A 22,129-nucleotide genomic window follows, 5' to 3' on the forward strand; every position below is an offset into this window, starting at 1 on the left:
GTGGGGTCTAGCTAGGCGTGGCCGCAGTAGGTGGCACCTCGGTGGGGTGGGTGCGAAGGGCGCGATGCTGTCCAGAGTCTGGCTGAGAACCAGGCAGCACAGTAGGACTAGAGGAATAAGTTGAGTAACAGGGTTGTTGTTAAATTCCATAGGTAGAATCGGTTCCGACTCATAGTGACCCTGTATCGGTTTTCCGAGGAGAGGCTGCTTAGTTTGAACTGCCAACCTTTGCAGGGGGTGGGGGAGTTGGTGGAGCAATTTTATCTGAGACTGACCCGCTGTTTATACTGTAGCTTGTTGGTGCTGTGGGTTAATGCGCCAGACTGCAAAGCTGTTTGAACTGCAAGGTCGGCGGTTCAAGCTCACCAGCTGCTTCTTTGAAACCCTATGCAGGGTCGCTATGGGTCGGAATTGACTCAATGGCACTTAATAACAACAACAGCATGCTACTACCTTCAAGAAGCCTCCACCAGAGATACTCAAAGCATTGAATTTACATTTTCCCTTACTGGTTTTGCTTTGAAAGCTCCGTTACCCCCCCCCCCCCCCCCCAATCATTGTATATAGAATCACTATGAGTCGGAATTGACTTGAACACTGTGGTAAGAGTCGAAAGAATACCTAGTGTCCTAACACTAAATCACCAAAATCCAGAGTTTGGTTCTTTCCCTATCCAAATATCTGCCTTAGTTGAAAACTCTCAACAAAATGCCACGGATGGAGGATTATAACAGTGGTGGTCTTAACTTCAATTTGGAAACACTGCCTTTTGAATGTCGATGCGTCCTTTTGAATTTTTGCCTAGCATGACCATCTAGCTAAATTAAAATATTTAGCGGCCTTCTAGAGTTTACCAGGAGTTGTGGTGTGGCACTGTGGGCTAATATGCCAGACTGCAAAGTCATTTGAACAGCAAGGTCGCCAGTTCAAGCTCACCAGCCGCTCCTTGGAAACCCTATATAGGGTCGCTATGGGACAGAACTGACTCGACGGCACTTAACAACAACAATAATAACAGAGGTTACCAAACCTGTGGCTTGCTAAGTCTAGTAAGAACTGAGAACTTTTTGGAACCCAGAATGATTTAAATTGTATGTGCTTAATTGTACATGCCCAGCCATACTCATCTGTAGCGATCCATCTACTACACAGAAAGTCTGGAATCCCAGGGACTCTGCTTCTTCAGAGTACTTGCTGCACAGTGCCTGGCAGATCGTGGCTGCTTCTTAGCAGTTGTCTGTGAATAAATGAACAGAGAACTGCTATTGTTCTGCGGAAACTGACACCACAGATAGGGGGCATTTTGTGTATGATATGTCCAATGTCTTGTGTCAACTGTAACAAACAAAAATATATTTAGCAAACAATCTGACTGGGCATCTTCTTACCGTTTATATTTTCAAAGTCAAAATGTAATGCCGTAGAGTTGATTCCGTCTCATGGCAACCACGTGTGTTACAAAGTTGAACCGATTCATAGGGTTTTCTTGGCTGTAATGTTTACAGAAGCACATCGCTAGGCCTTTCTAGGATAGCACCTATGGGTAGGTTTGAACTGCCAACTTTTAGCTTAGTAGCTGAGAGCAAACTGTTTGCAGGGACCTTTCAAAGTCAATAGCTTGTTTCTAAGTATTACTTTCATAATGAACATTTCTGGGAGCTGGTGCCTAAGTGTGAAATACTCTGATTTTAACAGGCGGCAGGAGGCTAACTAGAGGTAATCTTTTTGTTGTTATTGGGGAAAAAAATATGTATCTAATGTAGATTATTGTTTTTCATACACTTTAGTGACATTAATTACATTAATCATGTGCAGCCATCACCAATATCCATTGCCAAGTAAGTACCCATCACCATAAACATCATGCTTCTTAAACTATGACTCCCCTTCCCTTCTGGTGAATGAACTTTGGTTAGAGATAGTTTTTTCCTAGGACAGATGTGAGGAGTAATTTAAAAAACAGACCTAAAAGCACTCTTCACCCTTGTTTCAACTTTTCTGACACCTTGATTTACTTTATAGTTAACCCAAAAAAGCTGGTTTTGCTCTGATGACTTGCTTCTCTCATTTTATAATGTAGCCACAACCTCAATCACGGACCCTTTAATTTAGCAAACACTTACTGACTGCCTGCCAGGAACCAAGCTAGAAGTGTGGAGTCAAAAATGAAGATGAGCACACAGATGATTAGATAATTGTGCTAATAAGTTGTTACAGTCAGTTGGGACCCTGTGTTTTCATAGAAATTCATGTACAATGCTATAGGAGCCCACATAGGATTTAACACATGCCTGCTGAAAACCCACCACCCCCTGTCAGTTTGTTATACTCTGGTGGCTTGCATGCTGCTATAATGCTAGAAACGATGCTACTAGTATTTAAAATACCAACACAGTTACCCAGTGTAGACAAGTTTCAGAACTTTCAGATTAAGATGGACTAGAATGGCCTAGTGATCTACTTCAGAAAATTAGCCAATGGAAACTGTGGATCACAACAAAATGTAGTGCTGGGAACCAACGCCCTAGGTTGGAAGGCACTCAGATTTTAAGTACAATAGTTTCAACAATGAACTTACATCAATCAAGCATCATGACAAAGGCACAGAACGAGGTAGCATTTTCTTCTGTTATGTATACGGTGACTCTAAATTGGAGCTGACTCAGTGGCAACTAAGCAGCGGTTGCTGGAGCAGTCACATTTGATTGGATCCTGAAGAATAGAGGCTTGCCCAGGAGAAAAGGGGGAAAGCGCTGTGCAGGAAGAACGTTTGGCAAATGAAAGAATAGGACGTCTTCAGGAGGACCAATAACCTTGGCCAACAGTCAAGTAATTTCTCAACATGTTAACATGTGGGCTGTGGCATCAGAATTTATCAGGATGTGCTTAGAAATAGGGTCATGTTTTCATCTTCAAGGACTGCAGGTGGTACGAGGGTGAAGCATTCAGCTGCTAGCCAAAAGGTTGGTGGTTCGAAATTACCCAGCAGCTTAATGAGAGAAAAACCTGACAATTTGCTTTTGTAGCTCTATGCTGTCACATGGGATTGTTATGACTTGATGACATCTAACAACGCTTTTGATCTTCAGTGGTTACTAATAAAGGCAAGATTTACATTTTGAGAAAAATGGTTCTATATTAATGTGCAGTTTGGAGGCATGGTGTCAGAATATTGATTTGGCCCTGAGCTAGGGTATTGCCGTGGGTCTGGGAGCTCTGGCTGAATTTGAGAGTCATTTGTTGTTGTTTGCTGTTGAGTCAGTTCCAACTCATAGTGACACTGTGTAGGGCTGCCGAGTCTGTAAGTCTTCACAGAAAGCCTCATCTTTCTCCCATGAAGTGGCAGGTGGATTAGAACTGCTGGCCTTGAGTTTAGCAACCCAACGTGTAACCCACTATGCCAGCAGCACACCTGTGAGAGTTGTTTTGGAAGTGAATGTTATTGTACTTGGAAACTGATTAGATATAAGGAGAGAGTCTAGGCTAACTCTTGAGTTTTCTGATTAGAGCCAGAAGAAGGAGAGAGGAGTGGAAATAGGTTTTAGTGGTGGGTTAAGTCATATTAAGGTTATAAGGCACCTGGAGGGTATTTTGAGTAGGGAAGCCAAGTTTGAGTTTCATTGGCTGCTATTGTTAAGTGCAATGGAGTCATAAGTACCTTGTATAGGGTTTCTTAGGAATGGTTGGTGGTTATCCTACAGCATCACACCAGGACTTCTTAATAATTAACTTGTTGTTAAATGCCATCGATTCAGCTCTGACTCATAGCAACCCTGTATATGGTTTCTGAGGAGCAACTGGTGAGTTTGAACCGCCTACCTCGAGGTTCAAACTGACCTTGATGTCGAGTGCTTATCCTACAGTGCCACAGCAGGACTCCATATCAAGAGTTGTTATGAAGTGCTGTCGAGTCGATTCCGACCCATAGCAACCCTGTATAGGGTTTCCAAGGAGCAGGTGGTGAACTTGAACCACGGACCTTGCAGTTCAGATGACTTTGCAGTCTGATGCATTAGCCCACAGTGCCACACCAGGACTCCATATCAAGAATAGATGAGATTTATTTGTGTTTGGTTATTAGGTTCCAGGAAATGGGTAGAGGAAGAAAACATTCAGATGGAGAATTTATTTATTTTTTGTGAATTCGAGTTACTTTTCAGGCTTCAGTTTTGTGGATAAACACCTTCTTTTGTCTTCCAAGTACAATAACATTCACCTCTGAAACGACTCTCAGAGGTGTGCTGGTGGCATAGTGGGTTACATGTTGGGTTGCTAAACTCAAGGTCAGCAGTTCTAATCCACCTGCCACTTCTTGGGAGAAAGATGAGGCTTTCTGTTTCTGTGAAGACTTATAGACTTGGCAGCCCTACACAGGGTCACTATGAGTTGGAACTGACTCAACAGCAAACAATAATAAACACTTTCTTTTGTACGTGTTAAGCTTTCAGGAACAGGGAGAGTAATAAAAACTTCTCCCAAGTCATAAGATCATATGTTGTTGTTGTTGTTGTCAGGTGCCATCGAGTTGGAACCGACTCATAGCGACCCCATGCACAGCAGAACGAAACAATATCCGATCCTGGGCCAACCTCACTACCGCTGCCACACTTGAGTCCATCAATGATGCCACCTGGCCAATCCATCTCGTTAGGGGTCTTCCTCTTTTTCTCTGACCCTCCACCTTACCCAGCATGACATCCTTCTCCAGCACAAATCTTTTTTTTCAAATTTAAAATAGACCCTGCTATATATAGTAGGGTGCCAATAAACTAGAACTCATTACTCACAGATTTGGACCCTTGACATTCTCAGAGGGTTTATCCTGTGACCTTTCAGAGGCTCCAAAATCATGAATGTCACCATGGCATATCATTTCTACCATAAAATGCAGCACAGTATAACTGAAAAATATAAGGAGTCCTTTCAGACCCTTTATGGTCCTGTAAGTATGGGGCTAAGGTAGTTTCTAAAGCCACTTAAAGACATTTTGCTACTAGAATAAACTCCTGACTTCAGTACATACTTCTTTACCTTACTAACTCCATATTTCCCTGACTTTGTGAAGAGAGAAAAAAAAAAAATGGAACCACAGTATGAGAGTTACTGTGCAGATATTAGTGAGAAGAGGAAAAGCTCGTGTGTTGAACTGTGAAGGCCAGGTGTCAGGCGTGGGCCTTTCATTAGCTAAGTGATCAGCAAGTCTTCTCTGGCCTCCTAGCAGGCCAGTCAGGTTCATGCCTTAGTACATTTTCTCATGGAGGGGCTCTCCAACTCACTCACCAGAGACCATTTCATCCATGAATACTCTAATACCAGTGGATTGCTACATGTACCTCCAATGAAGTCCCCAGAAGTATAAAGGTTTCACCTCTGGTTTTCTAAATCTCTTTTTCCTTTTCTGCCTTGCCAGGCTCTCCTGCTCTATTAACATCATGTACCTGCCTCTATTAGCACCTTTCATGCTGTTGTTTGCTTGCGCTTACCTCCCTCACTAGGCTGTTTGTTTCTCAAGGGAATGTGTCATCATACTCATTTTGCTAAGCTGAGTGCCTAGTGCTTATAAGCTGCCTAATAAATGTTTGAAGAACTAAAATATTCTTGAAAATCGGATGAAACGTTATTCCCCATAAGTTCTGTCCCGTTAACTAACAGCAAGCGTATAGTTTTATCCTAATACATTCTGTGCTGTATTTCTTTGTCTTCCCACTCTTTCCCCAATGTGTCTCCTGGATGTTAAGCGACAGACAGATACCCTTTGTATTTGACCACTACACACGATCTCAAGATGATCAGTTTTAGGCACAAATAAATGGGAACGTTCCAGTGACAAGACCTTGGCGACAATCATTCCTTGTGAATAACTTCATTGGAGTTTATTCTCAGGGCATAGCACAAATGCTCTTTTGTGCTTCCTGCTTTTGATGCTCTCGTGTGTGACAGGCCGGCTCAGTTCCTTGAGTGGAGCACTATGACATACTCTCCAGGATCCCCTGCAATCTACTTACCATATACTTCCCAGCTGCAGATGACCCAGTGCTCCGTCCTCCCCCCATAGCAGAGTGCTCTCTGACGAGGTTTTTCCTATCAGTTGACTCATCCCTCAATTTGTCAAGTGAACTTTTTTTCTAGTTCAGTTTGGCAAGGATTTTCAGACACTATAGAACAGACTACCAAAAATTGTTGAGGAATTGCCTCTGGAACTGTTAGTAATGGAGATCAATTTATATCTAACTTAGATGGTCTGGGGGCAGGCAATGGGGCTAAATGAATCCTCAAGGTCTGAGAGTAAAGGAGTAATAAACAAAACAATACAACTCTGCTTTGGCTGTGAACTCCCTCTCCCACCACATTATGGTCAGAGTAACCAATTTCTCTTCCGAGGCAGGCTAAGAAACTGGAAACAACTTAGACCGTGGCAGTGGATGCAGGCTGCTTTGAGGAAAACATTCTGCCCGGAATGTGTCCATGGCTTTAAATAGCCATTATTTATCTCTGAAGGAGGATGGCTTGGTTCTTCAGGTTGGAGGTCATTGTGTCTTACTGCCACTTTCAAAGTCCTTTCTCAATCCTTCTCTATATGGTTTGACTCTCTTTTCTTCTTTAACCCTATATTTCTCCTCTCAGTTTCTCTGAGTCCTCTTGCTTTGGACAGTATTTCCTACTACTCCTACTGTCCCCTCTGAAAACCTTCAGGGCCTTTACCCATACAGTGGCTTTAGCTATATTTTAAATGCATGTTTTCCAAGTCTGTCCTTCCTCCAGCTCTCCTAAATTCCTCCTGAACTTGAGTCCCACATGTCACCATCTACCTGCTAGATGTTTCTGTTTGGCTATATTGCCAGCCCCTCCGTCTCAATAAGCTAAATCTTAGTTCATTCAATTTCTGTAAGCCAGTATGTCTTCCCAACTGCTCTGTCTCTGCTGGCAGGCACCAGTGCCCTCCCAGTCTTGAGTCTCAGCCTTCTTGGAATCCTCCCCATTTTTGTCCCCTCATCTAACACATCGTGTCAGAGTAAACATTGATCACGTTTTTCTCTGTTGTTGAAACCTTCAGTGCTTTCATCTTATAATCAAAATTTGCAAATCCCTTAGGTTGGTATTGAAGCACTCCATGGCATGACCCCAACATGCCATTCTAGCCTTGCATCCCTCTGTTCCTTTATACCCTTGTAATCAACCCAAGCAGATGACTCACCATCCCCTTACCAGGTCTCCATCCTTTCCATGCCTTTGCTTTGCTTAAACCATTTCCTCCAATGATATGTTCTAGTCCTGCCCTGCTCTATGACAATTATAATGAAAGTCACTGTGTGTTTCATTGATTCCTTACATAAGTCTGTGAGGTAATAGCATTATCCTCTTTTACAAATGAGGGGACAGTTGCAGAGGCCAGGAATTTCCCCAAGGTTACAGTTAGTAAGCGGCTGGGTGAAAATGCAGATCTCTGTCTGCCTGACCACATGCTCCTGTGTTTGAAACCATTATGACCCTCTAACCCCCATAAGAATTTTTTTCTTTCACCCCAAACTTCTGCTTTGAATATACAGTGGCCACTTATTAACTGCTGTTGTTACGAATTGCCATCAAGTAAGTTCCAACTCAGCAATCCTGCATAGTGTTTCCAAGGAGTGACTGGTGAGTTTGAACTGCCCACCTTGCAGTTCAAACCAGCCTTGTGGTCTAGTGCTTATCTATAGCACCATACCAAGATGCCTATTATTTGATACATGAAGAAAGCAAGTCATGAGATTTTATAATAGATGTATGAAAAGATCAAAGAAAAAGGAAGAATCAAGGAGAAATCCAAGGTTGCAAGGTTAATATAACTTCTTGTTGTTGTTATGTGCCGTGTAGTCGGTTCCGACTCATAGCGACCTTGTACAGGGTTTCTGTAATCTTTATGGGAGCAGAAAGCCTCATCTTTCTCCCACGGAACAGCTAGTGGTTTTGAACTGCTGACCCTGAGGTTAGCAGCCCAATTCGTAACCACTACACTACCAGAGCTTCTTGAATATAACTTAAAGAATGTTAATGTCACTTTCAAGGAGAACCACATTCGATGAGAGCTTGGTGGTATAGGGCTACGGTGATCCTGATGTTGTGGTACCCAGGTGTTCACCTTAGTGTCTGCTGCACTGTATTCTAGGGCCCCACCATTGCTGGGCTGAGGAAGTCACTGATGGACGTGTCTCAGTTACCATTTAAAGATTATAGCTTAATGCAGTTCCTTCCTTCCCTTCTTTCTCCCTTTTTCCTTTCCTGATTCTTTCTTCCATAAATGTCATTGAGCCCTTTCTTGGTATCTGGAATTGTGATTGGTTCATGGAGATACTGAAACATATAAGATACTACATCCTGGTCTTACCTCTTTCATAGCAATCACACTTTAAAAAAAGTCTTTCATGAGTATAGCATCATCATCTGGAGTTTATGCATGCTATTCAATTTGACTTTGTGTCCTCAGTTCTAAGCACAGTGCCTGGCACATTGTAGGGGCTCAAATGAGGAGTGAGGGCAAGTGTATTGTAGGGTGAGATCAGTGTTTCTCAAATCACCTGCAGATTTTGTTAAAATGCAGATTCTGATTTAATAGGTTTGAGGTGGGGCCTGCAAAGAGCATTGTAAATGAGATCCTAGGTCCTCTGAACTTAAAACCTAGTCTGAAGACCATGCAGCATTAGCATTCATGTTTGAGACACATAATTGAAAAGATGGTATATTTGAGGATAGGAGAAAGTTTAGTGTGGGGCGATAAGAAGCTAAAAGGAGAAGCTGGAACCAGAGCTTGGTGATTCAGCACCTATATGAGGCAGAGTGAGAAAGAGTGAAAAGCTGGTGCAGTTGGGAGTCAGAGATACCTAGGTTTAGACAATTTACTATTTATATATCTTTATTGTTCCTAATCTTTATTTTCCCTGTCAATAAAGTCAGAATAGGGGAAATACAAGGTCTATTTAATGAGGTTGCCTTGAAGAATGAACTGGTTTGAAGGCCTAGTTTGGATGAACTTCTTGGCTAGATAGTCTTTCTATTTTCTGTTTCAGTTTCATGACTGGAGGTTATAATAAGCTGTACATTGGCTGCACAGCTTGAGCATGGGTAGAATTACCACTTGCAGGTAGACCTAGGTCAGTAGATGCCCTCAGCTGAAAACAGCTACTTTGGTTTTGTCTTTGGCCTAGATCATATTTCTCCCAGAGACTTTCCTTTCTTGCCTCACCCTTGGCTTATCTGGCCAAATGCAGAGTAATTTACCAGTATTCTTCAATGTGTGTCAGATAGTGGTAGCTGACAAGTGTTATCTAACTCTATGCTAGAATAGCAGTTTAATGCTCATGTGTATCCACAGGGCTGGGGGGGTTGGCTGGTGTGTGGAAGGCAGAGATACCACGTGTCCTCAAACTTGCTACTCCTGTCCACTTCCTTTGTCACTGCCTTGGTACAGTCCTCATCAACCAGAGCACTGGTCTCCAAGTGGTCTCTACTGGGGCAGAGGAAGAAAATAATAGGATGTCTACTTTTTTTTTTGTCAAAGTTTCTATTTTATGCATGGTTTATTAAAGAATACATCTGTGTTCTGGTACTGAAATATATAATTTATGAATGATATAATGAGCAAACCTGTATGGACAACCACTGATTGAGAACATTTCCATTCCTTCTAGCTGGTCTCTGTGTCTCAATCCTTGATTTGTATGGCACCCAGAGTCATCTTTCTCTAACACACTGCCTATTGTTTCTGGCCTGTCCCAAACCATTCATTCACTCAGTCATTCGCTTACTCATCTACTTACTGGGTAGCAGCCATCTGCCAGTCATTGTGTAAGTTGCTGGAGAGATGAAGATGAATAAGCTACTGCCCTTGTTCTTTCAAAATCCAGTAAAGTGGGCTCCTGTGATCTCCTGCTCATTAATGTGATGAAAAAGACTTGATAGTCTGGCCCCTTCCTGCCCTGCAGTCTTATCTCTTAGCCCTCCTCATTCACATTTAGCCATATGAGGTTTTTTAGTGGCTGCTCAAACATTTTCAAACCCATCTGTTTTTCATTTTCACACCCCACAAGCATATAATCTCCATGAGGCCAGGGACGATTACCTTTTTGTTCAAGAATGTGTCCTAAGTACCTGGCATATGGTAGGCACTCAAATATTAGTTGAATGTACAACTGTCCTGCTCATGCTCTTCCCTCTCTGGTAATGTCTTTTCTCTCTGATCAGTGTCCTTCTGCCTTCAAGAGCCACCTCCTCTTTGAAGCCTTAGAAACTTGTCTTTTTCTTTGCTCTGGTGCTACTCTGCATATTTCTCCACATTAGAAAATGTCAAAAATGTCTTGCAGTTCTTTGTTTAAGTGTCAATATTTCTCACTGGCTTGGGGAGGTCACCATTCTTTTATATGTTTGCATCCCAATGCCTAGCCTGTACTAAAGGCTTAGTAATTGTTTCAGATTGGAAAAAGGGGGATGACATAAGCCAAGTCTTGTTAAAGTTAGCATTCGAATAGATTTTTTTGGACAGGGACACTGTAATATAAGAAGGGAGAGGTCATGCCCTTGCAGGCTGCACCCCAACAGCTCGTCCCTGCCGCCTCAGCATCACCTGGCCTGTGTGATCAAGTTTTACTTTATCTTGAGCTGCCAAAGATTTTGACCTCATCATCTGAGCCTCAGCAGTGCCAGGACACTCTGGTTGTGGACTGAGTCTGAACTAAAGCCTCATTCTGAAGACCTGTGCCCACTTTAGTCTCAGGGGCTAAACTGGAGTTGGTCAGGGCATCTCCCTTGCTTCCTTAGGACCCATCCCATGCATTGCATCTAAGAACTGAAATGGTTTCTTCATATTTACCTTACTCTCCTGCCCCCAACTTTTCTTTTTTTTTTTAAAGCCTTGTACAACAGTCAACCTGATCTTTTAAAAATTCAAATTTGGTCTTGCCACTTATTCTTTAAAACCATTTCAGTGTCTCTTTCTGCTCTTGGGATCCCATTCTCAGTCTTACCATGACCACGAGTATGACAAGGGACTGCAAGATCTTTTGTCTCATCTGTTCCTTCTTTCATTTCATTGAACACATCCGGCTACTTCCTACTTCAAGATCTTTGCCCTTCTAAAAGGATCACTCTTCTGCTCTGACCTTCAACCTCTGCCCTTCTGCCTCTGCTCTTTCACATAACCAGCTCATCATTTAAAGCTCAACAATGCTTTCTATCTCTCAGACCCTATTACGGCTCATGATTGTCAAAGGACCCTGTACCTCTTCATTACAGTACCTATCATATTTGTAGTTAGGTAATCATTTACATAGTTATTTACCTATGATCTGCCTTACTTGGTAGATTAGAAGTTTCATGAGAGTAGGAACTATATCTTTTTCATTACTGTTTCTCTAGTCTCCAAAACAATGTCCATTATATAGTAGTTTTTCATACAACATTGGTTAGATAAATAAATGACTTTGGGACCTTGTCTTGGTAAAACATCCAGTATTTCAGTGGTGTTATCCTGTCTCTCTCTTACCTACCCAACTCACCTCTAAGTATGATGAAGATCTCCAAACTCCACCTTGGTGACTAAACCCTTGCTTAAAGATTTCCTGATGCTGCTTGTGTATTTGACTCTGTTCTGCCCCACTGTCATGACACATGCACAACTCCATCTTGAAGCCCCTGGAGCTGAAGCAGCCCTACTAGACACTGGACACATTTCTCTCAGCACTTGCTTTTGAATCTCCCTGTTCGTGCCTGCCCCATTCTGTTCTCCCACCCTGGTAGGAACTGTATGGGGGATATGTGCTTGGAGTTAAAACAGATTTGGAGGAGCTGGTGGTGGGATCCTCATGAACTGATCATGTGCAGAGTTCTTATGTGTTTTGTGTTTACTCAGAAAAGTCAACACTAGCTTCTGTCCACACTAAATAAACACAACGCGAGAACTGAAATCTTCGTGAACATTTACCACTGGAATAAGTAATTACCTTTATTACTGCTAGAAACTATTGATTTATGAGTACAGAGCAAGCCCAAATCACATTATAATAAAGTGAATGAGCAGTATAGGAAGAAAACAATACTAAAGGGAAGGAGAAAACCTAAGACTCCCTTTAAATTGGGTATTGTGTTTACTGGAATAGAAACTAATTTTATCTGTATCCCTCAATAAGTATCACACACAGTGGAAGCAAAATAACATTAGTGTTGACACTTCCTGAGGCAATTGGAGACAACACCCACAATCCTGTACCAGCATGAGACTAGTGTGGAACAGGTCACAAATCACAGTTTCATTTCTCACACCCCCTGTGGAGATGGAAGGAGAAGGCCATGCTGTTTCCCTAAAATGCTTGAAGTACAATTGATTGTATCTTAAAATAGGCTCCCAGCCTGGCTCTATGAGCTTTACTGTAAAAGTGATGTCTTTGATGCTTGTCTTTTTCAGTTCACAAAGGATTGTCAGTGATGCTGACCACCATGACCTTGGGCAGGTCACACAAACTCTTTGTGCCTCAGTTTCCTTCTCTGTATTAGTAAGACAACTCGTTTATTTTCATAGCACTTTCCAGATTTCCTCCTGTTTATGTTTTATAAACTGCTTGGGATGGAAGGTGAGAATCTGATGACATGGACTCTTGAGTCCCAACAAAAAGATGCTAGATGACTTTCTCATGACAGGGAATATGAATTTGGGAGCTAGGGGTAGAATAGGGCAAAGACCACAGAGGAGACAGTAGATGGCATAGCAAAATGGATAGGGAGATAAATCCATTAAAATAAGGAAATTCAATTTATAGCTTTTAAATGTTTGTATTACTATGTAAAAGGTCTGCTCTGTGTTCTCCAACCTTGAATAAAGTCTTCTTTACATACAAAGGCCCATGTGAGTTGTGTGTGTGTTTGTGTCTTAGTTACCTAGTTCTGCTGTAAGCAGGTAGCTTCAAGGAACATACATTTATTTTCTCAGAGTGCTGGAGGCTGAAAGTCCAACCAACTTTCTTGTTGGTTGTTGTTGTTAAATGCCATTGAGTTACTTCCAACTCATAGTCACCCTGAATAGGGTTTCTGAGGAGTAGCTGGTGAGTTTGAACTGCTGACCTTGTGGTTCAAACCGACCTTGCAGTCCAGTGTGGCATTCCTTGGTTCCTTAGCTTCTAGACAATCCTCACATGGCACGTGACACTCCCCAGGTGTGTCTTTGTCTGTATTCTTTTATTTTTTTATAACTCAGAAGTGATCAGGTCTAGGATTCACCCAACACTAGTTAGATCCAATGAACATAACAAAATAAAAGTCCTATTTCAAAACAGGATCACATGGACAAGGTACAAGGGCCAGGAATTCAACACATATTTTGGAGGGATACAATTCAATCCCTGTTGTTGGTGTTAAGTGCCATCAAGTAGGTTCCAACTCTTAGCAACCCTGTATAAGGTTTTCAAGGAGTGGCTGGTGAGTTTCAAAAGCTGTCAGCAGTCAAGTGCTTATCTTACAGCACCACCAAGACTCCATGTTGTTGTTGTTAAGTGCCGTGGAGTCGATTCCAACCCATAGTGACCCTGTACAGGGTTTCCGAGGCTGTAAATCTTTACAGGAGCAGAAAGCCTCATCTTTCTCCCGCGGAACAGCTGGTAGTTTCAAATTGCTGATCTTGCGGTTCACAGCCCGATTCGTAACCACTACACTACCAGAGCTCCTTACCAGGTCTCCATAACAGTGTGTAAATTAAAGCATAGGGCTGAGTTCCATGTTCTAGAACAAACGTATAGGAACAACTGTGAGAGTCAGAGTAGAGAACACAAGTTGAAGGGAAACACGAGTCAGTCAGTGGTTACTATGAAGGCGTAAGGGCTCTGCGGTCCACAGACATTTTGGGAAAGTGAATGACTTTTCTAAGGGCATGGAATGAATAATGGAACAAATTCATTCCTTGTTTCTCAGGGAGAAGGAAGTGGAAGATCCATGGGCCACCCAAGTCACATGCAAAATGGGACCAATAGCTCTGGCTCTGCCCTGCTTACATAGTTGCATGGCTGTTATGGATTGAGGAGGACTGCCATATGGAAAGGAGCTCTGGTAGTGTAGTGGTTATGAATCGGGCTGTGAACCACAAGGTCATCAGTTTGAAACTACCAGCTATTCCATGGGAGAAAGATGAGGCTGTCTGCTCCTGTAAAGATTTACAGCCTCAGAAACCCTGTACAGGGTCACTATGAGTCAGAACCAACTCCAATGCCCACAACAACAACAACAAGCCATATGAATAATGCATGTGAAAATTGTTACCAATGTCAGATATTACTATTACTGTCACTAAGGCTTGGGTCCTCTCTCTTTGGGTTCTCCAGACTTTGTGTCTTAATTTTCAATCTGAAAAACATGACACAAAGGTCATTATTTATTCTCAGTTGTTGGAGGTGAAGGATCAACAGAGGGACAGTATCTTTCTGGATGTGTTATCATAATGCGGTTGTTGTTAAGTGCCGTCATGTCAGTTCCAACTCATATCATAATGGCCTAAGTAAATGCAAAGCTGAGAAAGAAACTTGGCAGAGGTCTAAAGAGATTGTATGATTTTCTGGTAGAATAGAAAGAAAGCAAAATATGACATTAAACAAATGAAAAAACAAAAAATGAATGATCAATTACAATGAGACCCGAGAAAGGGGAACCTAAAGGAGATTTGCAAGGTAAGGAAGACAATGCAGGATTGTTTGTTAAAGGCCAGATCCATTAAAGGAATTTGGGAGAGGTTGGAAAATCAAGGGAGTATCCAGCACTTAACAACAACAACAATCCATACATAATATAACAGCTTTTCTAGACTACACCCCACTTGATCATGTTGTATTATCCTCTTTATATATTGTTGGATTAACTAAAATTTGGGCATAAATTTTTGCATTCACATTTCGTAGTTTTGCCTGGTCCCTTGGTGGTGCAAATGATTTGCATTAACTGAAAAGTTGGTGGCCTGAACATACCCACTGCAGAATAAAGATGTGGAGATTTGCTTCTTTAAATCAACCCTATGGAGCTCAGTTGTTGTTGTTGTTAAGTGCTGTCGAGTCAGTTCCGACCCATAGCGACCCTGTACAGGGTTTCCGAGGGTGTAAATCTTTACAGGAGTAGAAAGCCTCATCTTTCTCCCGCGGAGCGGCTTGTAGTTTCGAACTGCTGACCTTAAGGTTCGCAGCCCAATTCGTAACCACTACGCTACCAGAGCTCCTTCATGGAGCTCAGTTGTTGTTGTTGTTAAGTGCCGTCGAGTCAGTTCCGACCCATAGCGACCCTGTACAGGGTTTCCGAGGGTGTAAATCCTTACGGGAGTAGAAAGCCTCATCTTTCAGTAGTGCTCTGTAATACATGAAGTCAGAATCAACTCAGACCTTTTTCTTTCTTTTATTTTCTTTACTTCTAATGCCATTATATGGTGTCCTGGTGCGGTGCTGTAGGATAAACACTGGACTGTTAATTGCAAGACCAGTGGTCAAATTCACCAGCCACTCCTCAGAAACCCTATACAGAATTGCTATGAGTCAGAACCAATTTGAAGGCACTTAATAACAACAATGCCATTATCTGGTTTAAATATCTGGGTAAAATGGACCTCATAGAATAAGTTGGGAGGTTTTCATTCCTTGTACTAATTTTCTTTTGCTGCTGTAACAAATTACTACAAATTTAGTGTCCTAAGACAACACAGATGTATTGTCGTACTGTTCTTGAGTGCAATATAGAAGTCCAAAATGATTGGTGGCAGTGTTTGCTGCCATGAGTTGATTCTGATTTATGGTGACAGCATGTGTACAGAATCGAATTGTTCCATAGGGTTTTCAGGGAGTGATTTTTTGGGAGAAGATTATTCGGTCAGCTAGTAGTTGAGAACGTAACATTTGCAGCACAGAGGAACTTTAAAAATGTTGTTACTGAGCTAAAATCAACATAGTAACAGGGCTATGCTCCTTTGGGAGATTCTAGAGGAGAATTCATTTCCTTCCTTTTTCCAGCTAATGGCCCCTGTCCCCATTTTCAATGCCAGAAGTGTTATTGTTGTTAGGTGTCATCGAGTCAGTACCAGCTCATAGCCACCCTAGCCACAACAGAATGAAACACTGCCAGGTCTTGGGTCAACCTCACGATCATTGCTACACCTGAGCCCATCTTTGTCGCCACTGTGCCAGTTCATCTCATTGGGGGTCTTCCTCTTTTTCTCCAACCCTCCACTTTTCCAAACATAATATCCTTCTTCAGTGATTGGTCTCTACTGATAATATGTCCAAAGTATGAGAGACGAAGCTTGGCCATTGTGGTTTCCAAGGAGCACTCTGGCTGCACTTCCTCTAACACAGATCTGTTTGTTCTTTTGGCAGCCCATGGCACTTTCAATGTTCTCCTCCAACACTATGACTCAGATGCATCAATTATTTTACAGTCTTCCTTATTCACTGTCCAACTTTTGCATGCATGAGGATATTGAAAATACCATGACTTGGGTCAGGTGCACCTTAGTCCTCAAATTGACATCTTTGCTCTTGAACACTTTAAAAAGGTCTTGTGCAGCAGATTTGCCTAATGCAATACGTTTGATTTCTTGACTGCTGCTTCCGTGAGTATTGATGGTAGATCTGTGCAAAATGAAGTCTTTGACAACTTCAATCTTTTTTATAGGGATGTTGCTTATTGGTCCAGTGGTGAGGATTTTTGTTTTCTTTACATTGAGATACAACCCATACCGAAGGCTGTGGTCTTTGATCTTCATCAATAGTATTTTAAGTCCTCTTCAGTGTCAGCAAGCAAGTTTCACCGGTTGTTAATGCGTGGCATCCAATCTTGATGCCATGTTTTTCTTCATATAATACAGCTTCTTGGATTATTTGCTCAGCACACAGATTGAATAAGTATGGTGAAAGAATACAACCCTGGCACACACCTTTCCTAATTTTAAATCATTCAGTGTTCCCTTGTTCTGTTTGAACAACTGCCTTTTGGTCTATGTACAGGTTCTTCATGAATTCACTTATAAAAATCCTTATGAATACATACAACCCACCCAGATAATACAGGATACACTCCCATGGCAAAATGTTTTACTTAATCACATCTCCAAAATCTCTTTTGCCATGTAACATATTTACAGGTCCCAGAGATTAGGGCATGGACCTTTATTTTTGGAGATAGTAATTCTTCCTACTATATTCTTCTATTTTCTGGAAGAGTTTGGATAGAATTGATATTATGTTATCCTTAAATGTTTGGTAGAATTTTTTGTGTAGTCATCTAGGCCTGGAGTGAAAAGATTTTTAGTTGCAAATTCAATTTCTTTCACAGGTATAAGGTCATTAAAATTATCTACTTCTTTTTGAGAGCACTCTTGTAGTTTATGTCTTTTAAGGAATTATACCATTTCATCTAAGTTGTTGAATTTATTGACATAAAGTTATTTATAATAGTCCCTTATTATTCTTTTAATCCTATAGCATTTATTGCGATATCCGCTTTCTCCTTCTGATATTATTTATTGTGTCTTCTTTTTCTGTTTGTTTTGATTTTTTTTTTTATCAATATGTTGAGAAGTTTATTGATATTCTCAAAGCACCAGGTTTTGAATTTGTTGAGCTTCTCTATTGTTTTTCTTTTTTCTATTTCATTGATTTTTTTAATACTCATGTCTTAGGTTAGGTTCTCTAGAGAAACAAAACTAGTGAAGTTTGTATATGTATATATTAAGAGAGATTTATATAAAGGAAATGCCTCACAATTGTAGAGGCTGCCAGTCCCAAGTGTATGGGTCAGATGTCAGTCTGGAAGATTCTGACTCATGTAGCTGCAGAGTTGATGAACCAAGATCAGTATGGCAGACAGATGGCAGGCAAGTCTGGCAGGTAAGAAGCAGGCTTCTGACATCTCTGAGGATTGGCAGGTATTAGAGCAGGCCATGGACTCAGGTCTAAAGAACTGGAGGTTGGAATATAAACCAGATGCAAGATCCAGACCCAGAAGAGAGCAAGCAAGCTTTGCCTGAGTGTCTAATATATTGTAAGCAGGCCATATCTTTGAGGAAACTTCCTTTCAGTTGACTGACTGCTGATAGCCAACATCATCATAGAGTTGGTGACATTGTATAAGATCTCATTATAGGGATAACTACATCTTAACTGCCACGTGACTGAGAATCCTGACCCAGTCAAGTTGACACAAAACCTTAATGATCACAGCTCATCATTATTACTTCCTTTATTCTTGTGTTAGGTTTAACTTACTCTTCTTTTTTTAGATTACTAATACGGAAGCTTAGGTCATGATATGATACCTTTCTTATTTTTTAACATATATATTTAATGCTACAAATTTCCCTCTGAATACCACTTATGCTGAGTTTCACAAACTCTGATATATTAAATTTTCATTTTCTTTTAGTTCAGAATACTTCCTAATGCCACTTGTGATTTTTTTTTTCTTTTACTTTATTTTTTTCTTCTTAATTACTTTAGGAGTGCATTGTTTAATTTCTAAACAGTTAGGGATTTCCCAGATATCATTGTTTTTATTGATTTCTAATTCAGTTCTGGAAACAAAAATACTTTGTATTATTTCAATTCTTGAGAATTTATTAAGATGATTTATAGTCAAGGATATGGTTTATCTTAGTAAATGTCCTATGTGAACTTAAAAAGAATGTGTTTTCTACTGTGCTGGAGTGGAATGCTCTCTAAATGTCAATTAGGTCAAGTAGGTTCAACTGTTCTATAACCATAATGACTTTATGTCTACTTGTTCTATCTGAAATCTACTTTTTTCTGATATTGATATGGTCACTCAAACGTTCTTTCGATTAAATTTAACATGGATATCTTTTTCCATTCTCTACTTTTGACCTCTTTGTGTCTCTATATTTAATGTGGTTTTCTTGAGTACAGCACATAGTTAGGTCTTGCTTTTTTAGCTGATCTGACAATTATTGTTTTTTAATTGTGTTGTTCAGAGCATTCACATTTAATGTGATTATTGATAAACTTGAGTTTAATTTTATCATGCTGTTATTTGTTCTATCTGTTCTTCATTCACTTTTTTAAAATCTAGTTTTGAATTAATTATTTTTATGTTTTACATGCTTTATTGACTTATTAGTTATATCTCTTTGCTTTAGTTTTTGTAATCATTGCAGTGGGCCTTATACTAAACATTCCTTTCCCCCTCCCCCCCCCAACTCTTTATTATGAATTGAGTGAAGGTTTACAGAGTAGATCATCAAAATCATATACTTTGTTTCATTGCACAGTGGCATTCCCCTCCATATACCAACAGTTAACGGTATTTACCTCTATTCACTTTAACTGTTGCCGTCCTCTCTCTGTCTCCTGTTACCTTCATCTTTCCTTTTTTACCTCCTTCTTGTTGTCTCTTGCCTGCCCTGTCACCCATGTTAATATGTGTCTACCCTCTAGCCCATGAGCAATTTTTCTGCCTCCCCTCCCCCATCCATAACCATCATGGAATGTTTCTTTTATCAAGAAAACCTCTTTTTGAGGAAACCAATCTTTACAGCAAGGATCATTCCCACTCCCTCTGTACACAAGATTGATAGGGATGGGCAACTTAGACATTGGCTACCCAATATGGGGGTAGGCGGCAACAAAGGCACAAAGTGACTGGCTTACAAGTTTTTAAGAGGGTGCTTAGTTTCAGAGGGTGTGGGGAAAGGTAGAATCTCCACTGAGTGGTTTTCAACTGTCTAGATGGGACTGGTGAAAAGAGATGGGGATGAGACTCTTGTAGCTCAATAGTGAATACTTGCTATCAGAACTGATTGTGAATGGTGCAAATGTAAAGGTAGATATTTTGTAACAAAAGGAGGGGAGTGGTTGATCTTGCAGTCCAGGAGCGGAGGACCCTGGGACTGTCAAGGGAGAAGAGCGGAGTGCTGGACCTTATCCACAGAAGCAGCGGCACCAGATATGGAGCAATGCCAGAGATGATGACGTGGAGATGGAGCCGCTGGGGACTCTAGACTCGAGGAGGGACAGGGGCTGTGTGCTGGCGGCTGGCAGCTGGCATGCAGCATATACCTTTGGTTGTTTGAATGGTTATATATTCCTTAGTGCTTTGGTGTACAGCCAAAAAAAACAAAAAACAAAAAACATAGTGAATGGAAGCAAATGCTATTGAATGATGATGCATGGAGGGGATTGTAATCATTGCAATGAAATGAAGTACAATAGGATGAGTGTAAAGCTGATGCTCTCCTATGTAAACTATCATTCAATTCACAATAAAAACTTTTTAAAAAAAAGAAAACCTCTTTTTAAGTTTTTACAACATTGGTCTCATACAATATTTGTTCTTTGGTGACTGACTAATTTCACTCAGCATAATGTCCTCCAGGTGCAACCATATTGTGGGATATTTCACAAATTCATTATTATTCCTCAACATTTTGTAGTACAGCATTGTGTGTATGTACCAAAATTTGTTTAATCATTCTTCTGTTGATGGGCATTTAAGCTGCTCTATCTTTTTGATATGTCTCTTGTAGACGGCATACTGAAGGACTCTGTTTTCTTATTCATTCTGCTCTCAATGTCTCTTGACTGGTACATTTAATCCATTTACATTCAGTGTAATCATTAATAGGTGTGAACTGATTGCTGTCATTTTTCTGTGTGCTTTTGTGTGTGTGTGTTGCTGCTGGATTCTTTGTTCCATATAATTTGCTATGCTGAGTTCATTTTGTTTGTTGGTTTTCTTTTCATTTTCATTTCTGTTGTGCAAATGTTTACTAAGTCTTTCTAATTTTCCTCATTTTTTATTTTGATGTGCAGGTATATTTTTCTTTGAGGTTACCCTGTGATTTATTAATTTTCCCCCGTTTTCTCTTGAGACCTACTTGATTTCCTTGCCATTTGGAAGTTCTGTATCTACACTATTCCCTCTTTTGCTTTGTAGTTGACTTTATTTTGCATTGATATCTCTGGTTACCTATTTTCAATCTTCATTGCTTGCACAAATATGCTCTACCAGGACTCACTCCACTGCCAAAGTGACTCACAAGATGGTGGAGCCACATCTGTCCAGCATTTATCAGTCAGTTTCCCGTTCTCTGTCTCTGCTTGACCTCTCCTCCCAGCAAGCACTCCAGACACTCTAACTTTCCTTATGAAGTTCAGGGGGCCAGAATTTTCATCTGTGTCTGTTTTGTTTGGTCTCTCATATATTTGTTGTAGAGGGTCTGTGTAGTGTGTTTGCCTAGTCCACCATCTTCTCGAAGTCCACTATAATAGTTATTCTTGATGGGAAGAAGAACCCCAAAGTTTTAGCAGCTTTTAATAAGAAAGGAAAGCGGATGACATCTCTGAGACCTACCTTCCTTCTCTAATGAGGTAGTACTGTGAGCACTTAGAAAGGCTTTCTGAGAATACTGGCTTGGATTTCTATGTCTGTTCTTGTTGAGTCAAGAGAAATTGGCTTCTATCAATGAAGCAGTCAATGCAGTTCATAAAACAGACATCAGCCCTATGTCCAACTTAGGCCCTGGCTTGTCCATGCACTTCTTCCAACAAAGTTCCGTCAAAGTTTCACCAGATGCTGAAAGCACTGCTTTTGGTCTCCACATCAATGAAATGCTGCAACTGCAGGTCTATAGTGCCCAAATCCACCACAGAGGAAGACAAGCAGAAATCCATCCCAGCGTGACCACACATGTGGAAACCTTATACTATACATTCTTCTCTTACCACAATGTCTCTTTAAATAATGTAGAGTGCAAAAAACCTATAATTGTATACTTCCATTTTTCCGGTCTGAGACATTCCTATATTTCACTTCTAGATGTGCTGTAAACCCTACAATACATTATTATTGTTTTTACTTTAACTGGTGAATTTCCTTTTAGATATATTGTAAGACTAAGAAAACAACGATATTTTCTCACACATTTACAATTTTTGGTGTTCTTCATTCCTTTGTATAGATCCAGATTTCTATTGGGTGCAATTTTCTTTCTGCCTGATAGATGTCCTTTAAGATTTTTGTGATGCTGAACTGTTGCAAGTGAATTCTTTCATCTTTTGTATGACTGAAAAAGTATTTTGCTTTTGCTTTTGAAATATACATATCCAATGCATGTACCATTCTCTGTTGA

General features: G+C 40.7%; 1 pseudogene; it reads right to left on the reverse strand.

The window, feature by feature from the left end:
• The window catches only part of LOC102832221, a 22,491-nt pseudogene extending 820 nt beyond the window's left edge, over window positions 1-21,671 (reverse strand).
• Between the last annotated feature and the right edge of the window lie 458 nt (window positions 21,672-22,129).

The sequence above is a fragment of the Chrysochloris asiatica genome, unplaced genomic scaffold, assembly GCF_000296735.1.
Source record: "Chrysochloris asiatica unplaced genomic scaffold, ChrAsi1.0 scaffold00349, whole genome shotgun sequence".
NCBI lineage: Eukaryota > Metazoa > Chordata > Mammalia > Afrosoricida > Chrysochloridae > Chrysochloris > Chrysochloris asiatica.